Raw genomic sequence first — 14,157 nt, forward strand, 5'->3', positions numbered from 1 at the left:
CAACATTTACAGAAGCAGTTTCTCGGTTTTATTTATCCAAGATTCTTATGATGGATAATGTTAATATCGCAGCACACTATGGGCTGTGATATGCCTATATCACAGAGAAGGCAGGCTGTGGTGAAGTGGAATAAATGAAAAACTGTCTATAACTCTGCTTCTAGATGCCCCACTTAAGCAAGTAAATGGGAATGTGAGTGACACTATCATAGGGATAACCTTGAAAGAGTGCTAGTTTTTAAACAAAAATCATTTGGAACTTTAGGATTTAAACAGTTACTGATAATAAATTGCTTGTGACACATCTGAAAATTGATGGATCATAGTGATAGTGAAAATATTTAACAACTGCTATGGCCTAGGCACCAAAAAATCGAAACCAACTCCAGTGTAAACAGTGGTGCCATCAAGTATGTGCTGGTTGTCAGCCTTGCTGGTGGAGTCATTGTGTCATGATGAAGCAACTAAGAGCCAGTGCTGCACAAAGTGTTGAGAGGAACAAACAAAATCCAGGGTGCTCCCCTTATGCAGAGTAGAGAGTAGATAGAGCCTTGTTTCAGAACGATAAAACTTTGGTCAAGGACTTGATCTTCCCACTTATTGCTGGGGGCCCCAGGGCAAATCATTTGTTCTTTCTGAGCCTGAGTTATTGTTTCTTCTTGTTCTTCTTGTTCTTGTTCTTGTTCTCGTTCTCGTTCTCCTTCTCCTTCTTCTTCGTCTTCTTCTTCTTCTCTCCTCCTCCTTCTCCCTTCTCCCTTCTCCTTTCTCCTTCTCCTCCTCCCTCTTCTCCTTCTCCTTCTTTTTCTTCTTCTTCTTCTTCTTTTTTTTTTTTTTTTGATATGGAGTCTCACTCTGTTGCCCAGGCTGGAGTGTAGTGGTGCAATCCCTGCTCCTGCATCCTCTGCCTCCCAGGTTCAAGTGATTCTCCTGCCTCAGCCTCCTCAGTATCTGGGATTATAGGCGTGCATGACCATGCTCGGCTAATTTTTGTATTTTTAGCAGAGACGGGGTTTCACCATATTGGCCAGGCTGGTCTTGAACTCCTGACCTCAGGTGATCCACCTGCCTTGCCCTCCCAAAGTGCTGGGATTACAGTCATGAGCCACCGCACCTGTCCAGAGCCTGCGTTTCTTCTAATATACAGTGGAGGAGAGTAATTTTTGCATTACCTACTTTGCAGGCTCTGGAGGCAGATTGAGCACACTTGAAGCTAAGGTTAAAGATGATGGCTATGGGCATGATGATAGTAATTGTTCTTCTCTGGTTGGGGACTGATTGATGATCCCTGATTTCTCTGTTTAAACGTTGCCCAAAACAAAGGTTGAGAGGTCCTTAGGGGAGAAGCGAGATAAGCAGAGGTAGGACTTGCCTTTCTTCTGTGCTTCTCCAGAATTAGTTGTGTCCTGTGGCATCCACAGACAAAAATTGAGCAATCTCCTTCATAGTTGAGATTGTATAATTCGATAAAATAGGTTTAAATAGCCTTATGCCTGTATAATATTCATGAAAAGTGTCATGAGTGAGGTGGCTTGCTTGTTTTGAAAATGGGCTGATTTTGACAAAGGGGAAAAATCGGGATTCATTTACTGTAAGTTGAAAGTAAGAAACAACAAAGTTGAATATTAGAAGAACTTGGCTATCGCAAAAACCACATACTTTCACATCAGTAAAACATGGAGTTCTGATCTGAGTGAAATGTGAAACTTCTTGCAGACCACAGAGAGTAAAAAGGAGTACTTTTGTTTCATTATTAATACCATTGTCCTTATTTCTTTAAATGAGAATTGATAATACCCATAACAGAATCTTTCACACAGGCCAAAAACAGAAAGATAAATTAAACAAAACAAACAAACACCCAAAACCTCACCACCACCACCATGACTGCCAACAAAACCCAGTGCTGTGAGGATGCATCACCTTTAAGATCTCTTTAAGTCATTGTGTTCTAGAGAAAGGGGTTCTTTATTTGTTTCTATCAGGATAGAGTGAGTTTTCGTTAAAGTTGTCTTTCTTTTTTTGTTTTTTTTCTTCTTCTGGAAGACTGACGAAGTTGGCCTTTTGGTATATTACAAGAAAGATAACTTTGTCTTCTAATGTCTGCAGTGATATGAGGCGGTGACTGTGTGTATTCTGTGGTGATCCATGTTCACAAGGAGAGACCGGCCAAGGATGCCCGGTTGATGAGTGCGTTATAGGTGCTTGGGAGTGAGAAGGCAAGAAAGCAAAGAGAACTTAAAAAATAGCTAGCCAGTGGAGTTGAGGGAGAAATGCTCATTCTTTGCTGACACATGAAATAATTGTTGAGGAAGAGTTGCTCAATCTTTGCCTACACATTGAAATAATTGTGTTGAAGAGTCTATGAAAAGGGGGTCAATAGATTTGAGTTTTCATCACTTTGGCCACCACCTAATTATAGATGGCCTCCACTGTGAAATATGTGAGTTGAAATAGATTTTTTTTAAAATTCATTCTCTGGACTGGCATTTAGAATTTGAGTTTATTCAATCCTTGCTTCTTGGGCAGTTAGGGTGTCAATGGCAATAGGAAGGGGAGCTGAGGCCAGAGTGGTGGGGGTAGATGTTGGGTGGAATGTGTGTGGTTGAGCAGAGCATTATTATTATTGCTATTATTATTTTTTAAAAGAATCCTTACAGTAAAGAGAGCCAACATTGATTGAATATATGTTCCTTGCCAGAACTTGGGCTAAGTGCTTTATTATAAGTTATCTTATTTAATTTTCACAGAGACCTGTTGAAGTGTAAGTTTTAGCTTTCTGTTTCACAGCTGTGGAAACTGAGGTGCTGAAAGGATGAAGAACTTCCAAAAAGTCGAAGATATTAAGCAGCTGTATTAGTCTTCAGATCCTGATATCTTTCTCATAGTTATTCTGATATGCCGTATTAAGTTGCAGAATTGAGGCCGGGTGCAGTGGCCCCAATTTTTTTTTTTTTAGTTATTCTTATTTTCTAATTATTTTATATGCTCTCTCTCTCTCTCTCTGTCTACTGTCAAATCCCGGCACTATGGGAGTCTGCAGTGGGAGGATCTCTTGATGCCAGGAGTTTGAGACCAGACTGGGCAACATAGTGAGACCCCATTTCTACAAAAAAATGAAATAAAACAATTAGTTGGTCATGATGGTGTACACCTGTAGTCCTAGCTACTCAGGAGGCTGAGGCAGGAACATTGCTTGAGAGTTCAAGGCTGCAGTGAGCTATGATTGTGCTGCTATACTCCAGCTTGGATAATGGAGCGAGACCCTATCTCTAAACATAAAATAAAATAAAATAAAATAAATAAAATAAAATAAATAAAATAAGGTAAGATAAAATAAACTTATGGAGTTGGAACATTGCAGGCTATCTATCTGGCTTCCCTGCCCTGAATTCATCGTTCTCTTTGATGTGCTATTGTCCAACATTTCTTTTTTTTTCTGTTTTTTTTCTGTTTTCTGTCTTGCTGTCACCCAGGCTTGAGTGCAGTGGCCTGATGTTGGCTCACTGCAACCTCCATGTCCCGAATTCAAGCGATTCTCCTGCCTCAGCCTTCTGAGTAGCTGGGATTACAGGCACCCGCTGCTATGCCCGGCTAATTTTTGTATTTTTAGTAGAGACAGAGTTTCACCATATTGGCCAGGCTGGTCTCGAACTCCTGAGCTCAGATGATTCTCCTGCCTCGACTTCCCAAAGTGCTGGGATTACAGGTGTGAGCCACCGCACCAGGCCTTTCCAACATTTCTTTAAAGAAACTAAAAATTAATTTGAATAAGTAACACAAAAATATAGTTTAAACTATAGTATAAAATTCAAAACTATGCAATGACAAGTACATCTTTTATTTTCTCTCTCTACTTCTCCCACCCAGAGGAAAGTATAAGTTCTTTATATATCCTTTGAGAAATAAACTGGGTATAAATAAGCATGTGTATACACACACACAGAAACACACACACAAACACACACACACATATGTATTTATATTCCAGTGTATATAAATACATTTATATACATGCCACTTATATACACATTTGCATTTCTGTTATTAGCGACTCTAAACACCATTTGAAATGAGCCGTACCCATTTGTAATTCTGTTTTCTGAACTGTCCTTCACTTCCTTTTCTATTGGATTGCTGAATTTTTGCTTATTGATTTATTACAGTTAAGAAAATTAGCTTGTAGTCTGTGACAGGAATTGTAATGCTTTACCATTTTGCATTTCTTTTTTAACTTGCAGATTAAAATAAAAAGTTTTATATAGTTAATCCTTTTTTGATTTTATGTTTCTTTGATTTTGTGTGATACTTAGAAATGCCTTCCCCACTTTGTGATATTTAAAAAGAAATTTCCAATTTTTCTTCTAGTTATTTCTTCTGCTCTTTCTTAAATCTTTGAACCATTGAAATTTTATTTTGGTAAAAAATGTGAGGTTAGGATTTATTTTGATATTTTTCTGGATCCGCATTTCTAAACACTGTTTATTGAGGAGTCCATCTCTTTCACACTAATTTGAAAAGCTACCTTTATTATATATTAAATTTCTTAATACTTAAGTATTTAATACTTAAGAACACCATGGAATACTATGCAGCCATAATAAAGGATGAGTTCATGTCCTTTGTAGGGACATGGATGAACCTGGAAACCATCATTCTCAGCAAACTATCGCAAGGACAAATAACCAAACACCGCATGTTCTCACTCGCAGGTGGGAATTGAACAATGAGAATACTTGGACACAGGAAGGGGAACATCACACACTGGGGCCTGTCATGGGGTGGGGGGAGGGAGGGGGGAGGGATAGCATTAGGAGATATACCTAATGTAAATGACGAGTTAATGGGTGCAGCAAACCAACATGGCACATGTATACATATGTAACAAATCTGCACGTTGTACACATGTACCCCAGAACTTAAAATATTAAAAAAAAGAAAAAAAAAAGAATTTGCATCTATTTTTAGACTTTCTGTTCTATTCATCTGTCACTTCATGTGTCATTATTATGCTTTCAATTATTGTAGCTTTATAATATGTTTTATTATCTGACAAAATTCCCCATTCCTATTCGTTTCTCTTTTTCAGAAAATTTCTGGCTTTTAATGCCTGTTTATTTTTCATTGACCTTTATAATGAACCTGTCTAGTTCTGGCTGGGCGTGGTGGCTCACACCTGTAATCCCAGCACTTTGGGTGGCTGAGGTGGGCAGATCACTTGAGGTCAGAAGTTCAAGACCAGCCTGGCCAACATGGTGAAACCCTATCTACTAAGAATACAAAAATTAGCCAAGTGTGGTGGCAGGCACCTGTAGTCCCAGCTACTCGGGAGGCTGAGGCGGGAGAATCGCTTGAACTGGGAGGTGGAGGTTGCAGTGAGCCAAGATCCCGCCACTGCACTCCAGCCTGGGTGACCGAGTGAGATTCCATCTCAAAAAAAAAAAAAAAAAAGAAAAGAAAATAATATAAAAAAGTTCTGTTGATATACTTATGAGGTTTGCTGCGTTTATTTGTTAGCATTACATGCTATACGTTGTAAAAATGTTGATTCTTTTTCTTGGAATACTAATGCCTTTCCATTTGTTGAAACTTTCTTTGATGTTCCCAGGAGCACTGAAATTTTTCTTCATGTAGACCATGCATGTTTCTAATAAGTGAATTTTTCTAGATATTTTCTACTTGCTCTAGTTAATGTAATTATTTTCTATTTCATTTAATTATATGTGTGTGTGCCTGTGTGTTTGGGGTCTGGATTTCAGTACATTGATTTTCTGCTCAGCCACTTTACTGAATTGTCTCATTATTTGAATAATTTTAGATAATTTTTTTTTTGAGTTTCTAGTTAAGTAAGTATATTATCTGCCAATAATTTATCCTTTCTTTCCAATTTTTACAACACGTATAGCTTTCTTCTAACTGTACTAATACCTCTAGAATAGTAAATATCAAATAACTGTGTTTGACTAAATGTCCTTCTTTTGTGTCTGAGTTTAATGGGAATGCTCATAATGTTCCCTGTTACTAGTGACATTGGCTTTCGATTTGAGAAATGTATTGTGTTGAAAAGTATCCACACTTATTTTGATAGTGTTGTTATTGTTGTTGTTTTAATTGAGACTGGTTGTTAAAAGATTATCTAGCTTTTTTTTTAAAGAAACTTTGAAAGTAATCATATATTCTAAAAAAAATTTATATTTTTCTCTTTTGTCCTGTAAATTTGCTGTAATATATGAATAAAATTTTCAAATACGAAATCTTGTTAGTATTCTTGCTAAAATAATTATCAACTTGGTCATTGTTTCTGTATTATATATTTTTAGTGTTGCTAGATTCTAGAGATCATTAATATGTTAATGATCTGTGCTTCAATTTTCATAAGTGAGATTATTTGAAAATTCTGTGTGTGTGTGTGTGTGTGTGTGTGTGTGTGTGTGATCGAGACCATCCTGACCAAAATAGTGAAACCTCGTCTCTAATGAAAATACAAAAATTAGCTGGGCATGGTGTCATGCGCCTGTAATCCCAGCTACTCGGGAGGCTGAGGCAGGAGGATCGCTTGAACCCGGGAGGCAGAGTTTGCAGTGAGTGAGATTGCGCCCCTGACTCCAGCCTGGCGACAGAGCGAGACTCCATCTCAAAACAAACAAACAAACAAATAAACAAACAAGGATACTTTTCTTTTTTCTTTATTTTGAAATAGTTTGATAACATTTACATGGGTTATTTCTTTAAAATATGGTAGAATTCCCTTGTGAAAATACCTTCACTTATTGCCTTTTTTGGAGTGAAGAATGTGTTTGCTCTTTAAAATTTTTTACATTTTTTTTCTGTAGTAATTGGACTAATTAGCTTTTATATCTATTCTGTGATTACCTTTGTTAAATTATAGTTTTTTTAGGGAAGTCACCTATTTCAAATTCATTTGCATGGTGTAAAATAATTTCTCATGATTATTTTCATTTCCTCTGTATTTATGGTTATATTTCACATTATTATTTAAAGTTTTATGGATTTCTGCTATGTGTATCCATCTTTCTGGCTAATGCATCAGAGTTTAATTTATTATTTATTTAAAAAATAGCTTTTGCATTTATGTATTGGCTCTACCACTTTGTAATTCTTTATTTTCTCTTTAAAATCTTCAATAATACCTTCTACTTTTTCTAGGTTTATTTTGTTGTTTTTCTCATTGTTTGAACTTGGCTCTTAATTTCCATATTTTTATTTCTGCTTTTTTATTCATATAAATAAGATATAAAATTTCCTGTAAGAGATGCTTATTTGTATGCCTTAAGTTTTGCTAAATAGTGTTTTTAATCTTATTTTTTAGTTATTTGACTATGCACAGGTTCTTAAAATCCCAGACCCGTTAGAATGTAAGCTTTGTAGGGACAGGAACCTTGTCTGTTTATTTATTTTGGGTCTACCGTTGTGCCTGTCATATATTTCTTAAGCACTTGCTAATGTACTTAAGAAATGCTTTTGTGTGAATAAATAAATCTCCAGGGAATTATTATGGAATTTGTGGCTGATTCAGTCCTGTAACTCTAGTTTGTCTCTGCCTCATTTGGATATTCTCTCTAGGTATCTACTAATGTGTAGGAATAAGAACATATTAGACATGCTTCAAATTACCTTTTTAGGTCATGATATTAATAGATTTATTTTAAAAGTCTACATAGTTTTTCTCAAATCAAGTATACCTGGGTAAAAATGTCTTTCTAAAGATTAGCCTGTCTGGGCGCGGTGGCTTACGCCTATAATCCCAGCACTTTGTGAGGCCGAGGCAGGCAGATCACCTGAGGTCAGGAGTTTAAGACCAGCTTGGCCAACATGGTGAAACCCTATCTCTACTAAAAAAATACAAAAAAACCAGGCAGGCATGGTGGCAGGCACCTGTAATCCCAGCTACTCTGGAGGCTGAGGCAGGAGAATCATTTGAACTCAGGAGGCGGAGGTTGCAGTGAGCCAAGATCGTGCCATTGCACTCCAGCCTGGACGACAAGAGTGAAACTCTGTCTCAAAAAAACAAAACAAAACAAAAAAAAAGATTAGCCCAATCTATTTCTAGCTACTTGGGAGGTTGAGGCAGGAGGATCACTGGAGCCTAGAAGTTTGAGGTTACAGTGTGCTATGATCATGCTACTTCACTCCAGCCTGGGTGACTGACCAAGACCCTACTGGAAGAAAAAAAAATAAGAATTGCTCAAGAAAAAATACAGTTGAGTAGAATTAGAATGCTAGCACTGTTGCAATAGCAGAGATCACATGATGCCCATGATGTTTGTGACCTTGGACACTTTAGGCTAAATTTTGCATAGAAGCCCAAGTCCAGGATAGAAATGATAACGATGAAACTGCTGTAGTGCAGGGAAAGATGCAGAGCTGGGGGGAAGCCCAAACCCCTACTGATGGCCACTTTTTCTTCTGACCTCTTCCTATGTCTCATTTAAAAACCAGTAGCTTTACTTCGAAAACTCAATTTTCAGATGAGAATCAAAACAAAAATGCAAAGAAGGCAAATGATTCATAAAAGTTGCTGAGTGAATTAGAACTATAATGTGGGACAAACACTCCGCCTTTCTGTCTCTGCAGCTAGTGGTATTTCCAGGTTCCCAGGGAGCCTCCTGTCCCTTGCTCCACTGTGCATTTTTAGATGGACCTGATATTTGGTTACCTCCCTTGACAGGCCCAACAATCCTTGCTAAGGCACAGACTGTGTATTTGCTGATCCCTGAGGGGAAAGCTGTGATTCAGGCTCTGAAGTCTAAGAATTGCAGACTTAGTTTCTTGTCTCCCGATGAAACTGCTAATCTGGGTGCCAATGGTGTTTCTGCTACATGGACACCTGCCCACACAGCATGATTAGAAATTATAATGATGACGACGATGAGTCTTCCAGGACACCCACGTTCTTTGCAAGATATTTCTGCTAATCGTTTCTACCAGAATCAGTTGGAAAACTTTTTTTTTTAAGTTTTTTTTTTTTCTCTGTATCTAAGTCAACCAAAAATGCTGGTCTAATTCAGGTATAGATTAAAGGTTTGTCCTCACTATTAATGGTGTGTTATTATTCATGCAGGGCATCCTAGAACCTTGGGCACATAGTGTAATGGAAAGCACGCTGGGCCAGGGAGATGTGGATTCAGGCTTGAGCAGTGCCAAAAATTTTCGTTATGGCCTTGGTAAAGGTGACTTCCCATCTCTGTGACTTTGTGTCTCCTTCTGTTAAATGGGCATTCAAATCTTTTGTACCTAACTTATTAGGGCCCTGATAATCAAATGAGCCAATAAGTAAGAAAATGTTTTCTTAACCACACTGTAAATTAAGAGGATTCATATTGAAATCACTTTTCCATTATTGCTGTCTTAGCCTGCTAAAGTTATATTTAGTGTAGTGCAACTAAGCAGGGTTGTGAGAGCTGGGAAGGTAGACTGTTGTATTGGGCAGGGTCAGGGCAGATAAAGGACCAAAATAATGCCTGAAATGCTGTATTAACCTGCTCTACCTTGAACTGCTGTCTTGAATTGGGGGGAAGAAATGAAGCTCTGAGGGGATGGTGCACAGGGAGAAAAGAGAGAATCTCAGGAATTGAAAGTCTCAATGGAGAAGTAAGAGGTGGGAGAAGAATAGGAGGCTAGAGTGAGGGCATGTGATCGTGGAGTACCGATCTGGAGACAAGAGAAGAAAGTAGAAAAATGCCAGCACTGTCTTTGGACCCTGTGTATCTGGAGTGTGGGAGGACAGGCAGACACAAATAGAGAGGCTCTAGGGAAAACAGCATTCTCATAGAAGATCCTTCTCCACAAAAAGCCCTCCAAATGTCCTCCAGGAGGGTAGAAGCTGGTTTTAAAGCTCCTTAGGGTCAGGAAGATCCTTCTCTTATTTTTCTTTGCATCGTGCAGTTTAATTTAGCACAGTACTTTGCTCACAGCACTTAAAAAATTATTCTGGGCCTTGCTTTTTAATTTTAGGCCCAAATACCTGAAAAAATGTTCAGGAGGAATTCTGATAAGAAAGAGCTAACTTAGGCAATTCTATTTCTTTTTTTGGTTCACTGTTTCCTCATCTGAAAAGTGTTGGGCTCCATGACGTGGTTTCTATGACACTCAGTACCTTTGTTGAAGAGAAAACATTTTTCTAAAACTAGGATTTCCAAAAAAAAAAAAAAAAAGAAAAAAAGAAAAACAAAACTCATGAATATGTGGATATTTTTGTGATAGTGATGAAAGTTTGGGAATGGAGTAGAATGTTTCCTAAAGTCCTTTTCTTTTAGCAGAAGACTTGAGTTTGTAAACTCGGCTCATATAATTTCAGCTTGCCTGTCTACCTTCCTTCCATCTACCTACCTACCTACTACATACGTACCTACTTATATATGGAGAACATGGTGGAATTTAATTTTTCTTATTCTTTTCAACTTTGGTTGGCTTGGTGAATCAAGTAAACTGTGTTGAAGAAAAACTAACTTTTGAGGGAAAAAATTGAAAAACAAATTATGATTCTTTGAAAAGGATTTTTCTCAGGTTAGTTTATATAGTTTCACAGATGCTTGAGATAAGGATTAGAAAGTTCAGACACTGAATCTCCACAGACCCCTGTGAATGTGTTGGCTAAGCACCTTTTCTTCTCAGGAACACATACTGAAACAGACTTTCTTTCAGTAAAACAGGGCCAGAATAGTCTTTGAAACATCCAGCGGTGGTTTGGGAAGAGGATTCTCTATATAATGCCTGTCCAAATATAGAATAAAAATTTTCAACAATTAGCAAAAATGTGGATTTTTCAGTTACCTATTCCTTATTTGGCACAGTTGGTCTTTCTCATCTTATTCATTCATTCATTTATTTCATTTTATTTATTTACTTTTAAAATACTTGTTTAATTCACCTTTCTTGCTCCCATTGAGCCTTTTAACTAATCAAATGCATTTGAAATGCTATTAATTTATGATAACAGTAAGACCCAAGACATCCATTTATGTAATATCTTGTATTGTAGTTCATTGTTGTCAGCTCTTTTTCTGATGGGGTTTTGATTTAGCTGGAGGCAGTTTAAGGGTGTTCATCCCCCAATAATGTTTATCTGTTGAAGCTGGTGAGCTAGACTAACAGTACAGAGAGTTCCTGTGTACCCTTCACCCAGCTTTCCCTGATGTTAACATCTTATATAACCAAAGTATGTTTAAGCAAAGAAATTATCATTGGTGTAACATGACTAAAGAAATGATTATATCTTTTATTGGCAGTTTTCCAGTTTTTCCACTAATGCCTTTTGGTTTTTTCCTAGATCTAGTTTAGGATACTGCTGTGCATTTAGTCATCCTGTCTTGTTTGTCTCCTCCTGACTGTGGCTATTTCTCAGCCTTTCCCTGTTTTTAGGACCTTGACACTTTTTTAGTGTAACGGTCAGGTATTTTGAAGAATGAATGTCTTGCAATTTGAGTCTGACTGATCCTTTCTCATGATTAGATTGGGGTTTTAGATTTCTGGGAAGACCACCACAGAGGTGAAGTACGCGTCTCATTGCTTCATATCACAGCGTACATGATGTTAATGTGAGTTATTACTGGTGATGTTAATTGTGATAGTGGCCAGTTTAGTTTTATTTTTTAATAGAAGACCAGTTGTCTGGGACTATACACACTCCAACACATTTGCAAATTGGTGGCAATGATTATTGACTAGTCCTCAAACTACTAACTTCATGATAATGGAAAGCCGAAACTCCCAAATCACATGGACCTCAAAGTTCAATTAGAAAATTTGGTTAGGACCTGACGACAATGTTGCGATTTGCTACAGCCTGCCCTGCAGTCTCAACTCTGGGGTCCCCTCAGTGGTGAGCTCAGTCACAGTGCTGCTTTTGTGTATACTTACCCAGTAAACAACCCAGGCATTGGGGCCTGTCTCAGAAACCACACCTCCAATAGAAAGGAGAACACTTGGGAAAGCAGGAAGGAGTAAGAAATGGAACTCGCCCATTCCTGACAACTAATCCTTTTCCTTTCTAAGTATGGCTTAGTGGATGTCAGCCATTCACTGTTCAGGACAGGATAGGGATGAGGAGAGAATTCTTTTTCATTTGACAAGGACATTGAATTTTCCTTATCCATGGATCAAGACTAGAAGGTATGGAGAGGAAAAGGGCTTCTCATCTCTTTCTTTCAGTAGTTTCATGCATTGATGCATCGTACTTACTGAATGTTTTACCTTCTCTGTGCTCTTCTCAGAGGATGCACAGAGGATTGGGAAGAGGAAGTATTGGTGACTAGATCTAGAAAAAAGAGATTGTTTCAAGCCACAAAAAGTTTGAGGGTAAAATCTCAAGTCCTGTGTGTGATGAATCAGTAGAAAAGGTATCCCAGTGGCCAGTGTGAGTAAACTGTCATATTTTCGGTAGTAATCCTTGGTCCTGTTTGATTTTCCTCATCCTCACATATAAGATGGAGCCATTTCTCCCTCTGGCATTTGCCATCACAGTGTCCTGCAATCTCTTGGTCTTGAGATAGAAGGTTGAGAGAAACACTTTGCAGTATTGGGAGAACTGGGTCTGCCTATGGGAGTACTTGTATCTCAATCAATATTATAGAACTTGGCTCCTTGTCTCCAACAAATGTTTTGCTCTGTTCTCATCCTGGCAGTTGAAGGTTGAGGTGAGGTGGGAGATGTGCTGTATAATATGGCAGCCACTAACAACATGTGGCTGTTGAGCACTTGAAAGGTGGCTAGTGCCACATGTTGAAAAATAATATTTTGGATATATTTGTAAACAATTTTTTTCAATGAGCCTTTTGAAATGTGGCTACTAGAAAATTTTAAATGGTGTATGTGGCTCCTATGATAATTCTATTGGATGGTGCTGGCTTAGAGCCTGGGAAGAACATGGATCAGAGTCAATTGACCTTGTGTTCTCCCCTGAGTTCTAATAATATTGGCATTAAAAGGAGAAGCTTCAACAGCCATAATTTTCATTTTAAAAAGTCTAATTCAGAAGAATTGGCTCATTTTATATTATTGCTTGGACTGGAGAAAAATCTGACATTTGGTATTTTCATAATTGAGAACATAACTTGCTGACTTAAAAAAAAAATCACAACATTTTGTGCTTGGCCTTAGGTACCAGCCTTTGAGCTCTTTGAAAATAGGGATTGGGTCTTTTTCTCTTTCTACCATCCTTTTCCCCCCAAAACCACACACTAACACGTAGAAGATGGTTAACTGGCATTTGTTGAAAACCAAAATAACTTTAAATAGAGAAAACTTTGTGAAGCTACCTTGTATTTATGGTTGGAAGAGTGAAATACCTTTATAAGGCATCCCATTTTCTTAAGATAGCCAGCAAAAATGAAGAACATTGATCCAAGTGTTTATTTACTTATTGATTTAATTACCATTCTCATCAGGTGTCCCTGTCATTTCAGCTTATGATAAGGAATCTTTTCAAGATGCTTCACCTCATCACTCTCTAGGTAAAGGGAGACAGAAAAGGATGCTGCTTACATATACGAATCCCCATCTTTGCTCAGATATTATGTCTAAGGGCCTAAGGACTGGATAATCTTATTTTTTCTGTGGCTTGATCCTTTCCAACATTTAATCTATGGAGGATGTGAGGATAATAATGAAAAGACAAGTTTAAGCTTGGACTGTAGATACTTTTCACTGGATGATTTTATTTTATTATGCTTCATTGTGAACCAGAGCCTCTGTGAACATATGACTTATAGGCCCTCAGGCTTCCACTGTGTCCCTTTCCCTGATTCGTCCTTCTTCACTGCATGCCCTGGTGTTGGGTGAGGGAGCAGGCTTTATGTGACGTCATTTTCTCAGAGCCCTGAGCTGGGAAATTCAAGAGTCTTCATGATTCCTAGTTAGGCATGGAAGAGACCCTAACTGGTCCCTCAGGAACATGTTGGGTTGGTCAGAGGTAACTCTTATAGAATCTATGATGGCTTAGTCGTTCACTCTTCCTAGAAAAGACCTCTTTAAAAGGGCCTTTTGGTTATATACGGCCTGAGTTTTAAGTAATATTTGCAATGTTGATTCTCTGGTAGAAGAGAATGAAAAGTTGTGAGTGCTCTTGGAAGTGTGCCAGACAGCTGTAGTGATGGGAAAAGTATTGGCCTTGGAGTCAGACCTGTGTTTACTTCCTGGCTC

At 38.0% G+C, this 14,157-nt stretch overlaps 1 protein-coding gene across 13 annotated transcripts in view; it reads left to right on the top strand.

The window, feature by feature from the left end:
* LPP (LIM domain containing preferred translocation partner in lipoma) overlaps positions 1-14,157 on the top strand; it is a 726,282-nt gene that overhangs the window by 155,704 nt on the left and 556,421 nt on the right. The window lies entirely within an intron of this gene.

The sequence above is a fragment of the Pan troglodytes genome, chromosome 2 (genome assembly GCF_028858775.2).
Source record: "Pan troglodytes isolate AG18354 chromosome 2, NHGRI_mPanTro3-v2.0_pri, whole genome shotgun sequence".
Taxonomy (NCBI): Eukaryota; Metazoa; Chordata; class Mammalia; order Primates; family Hominidae; genus Pan; species Pan troglodytes.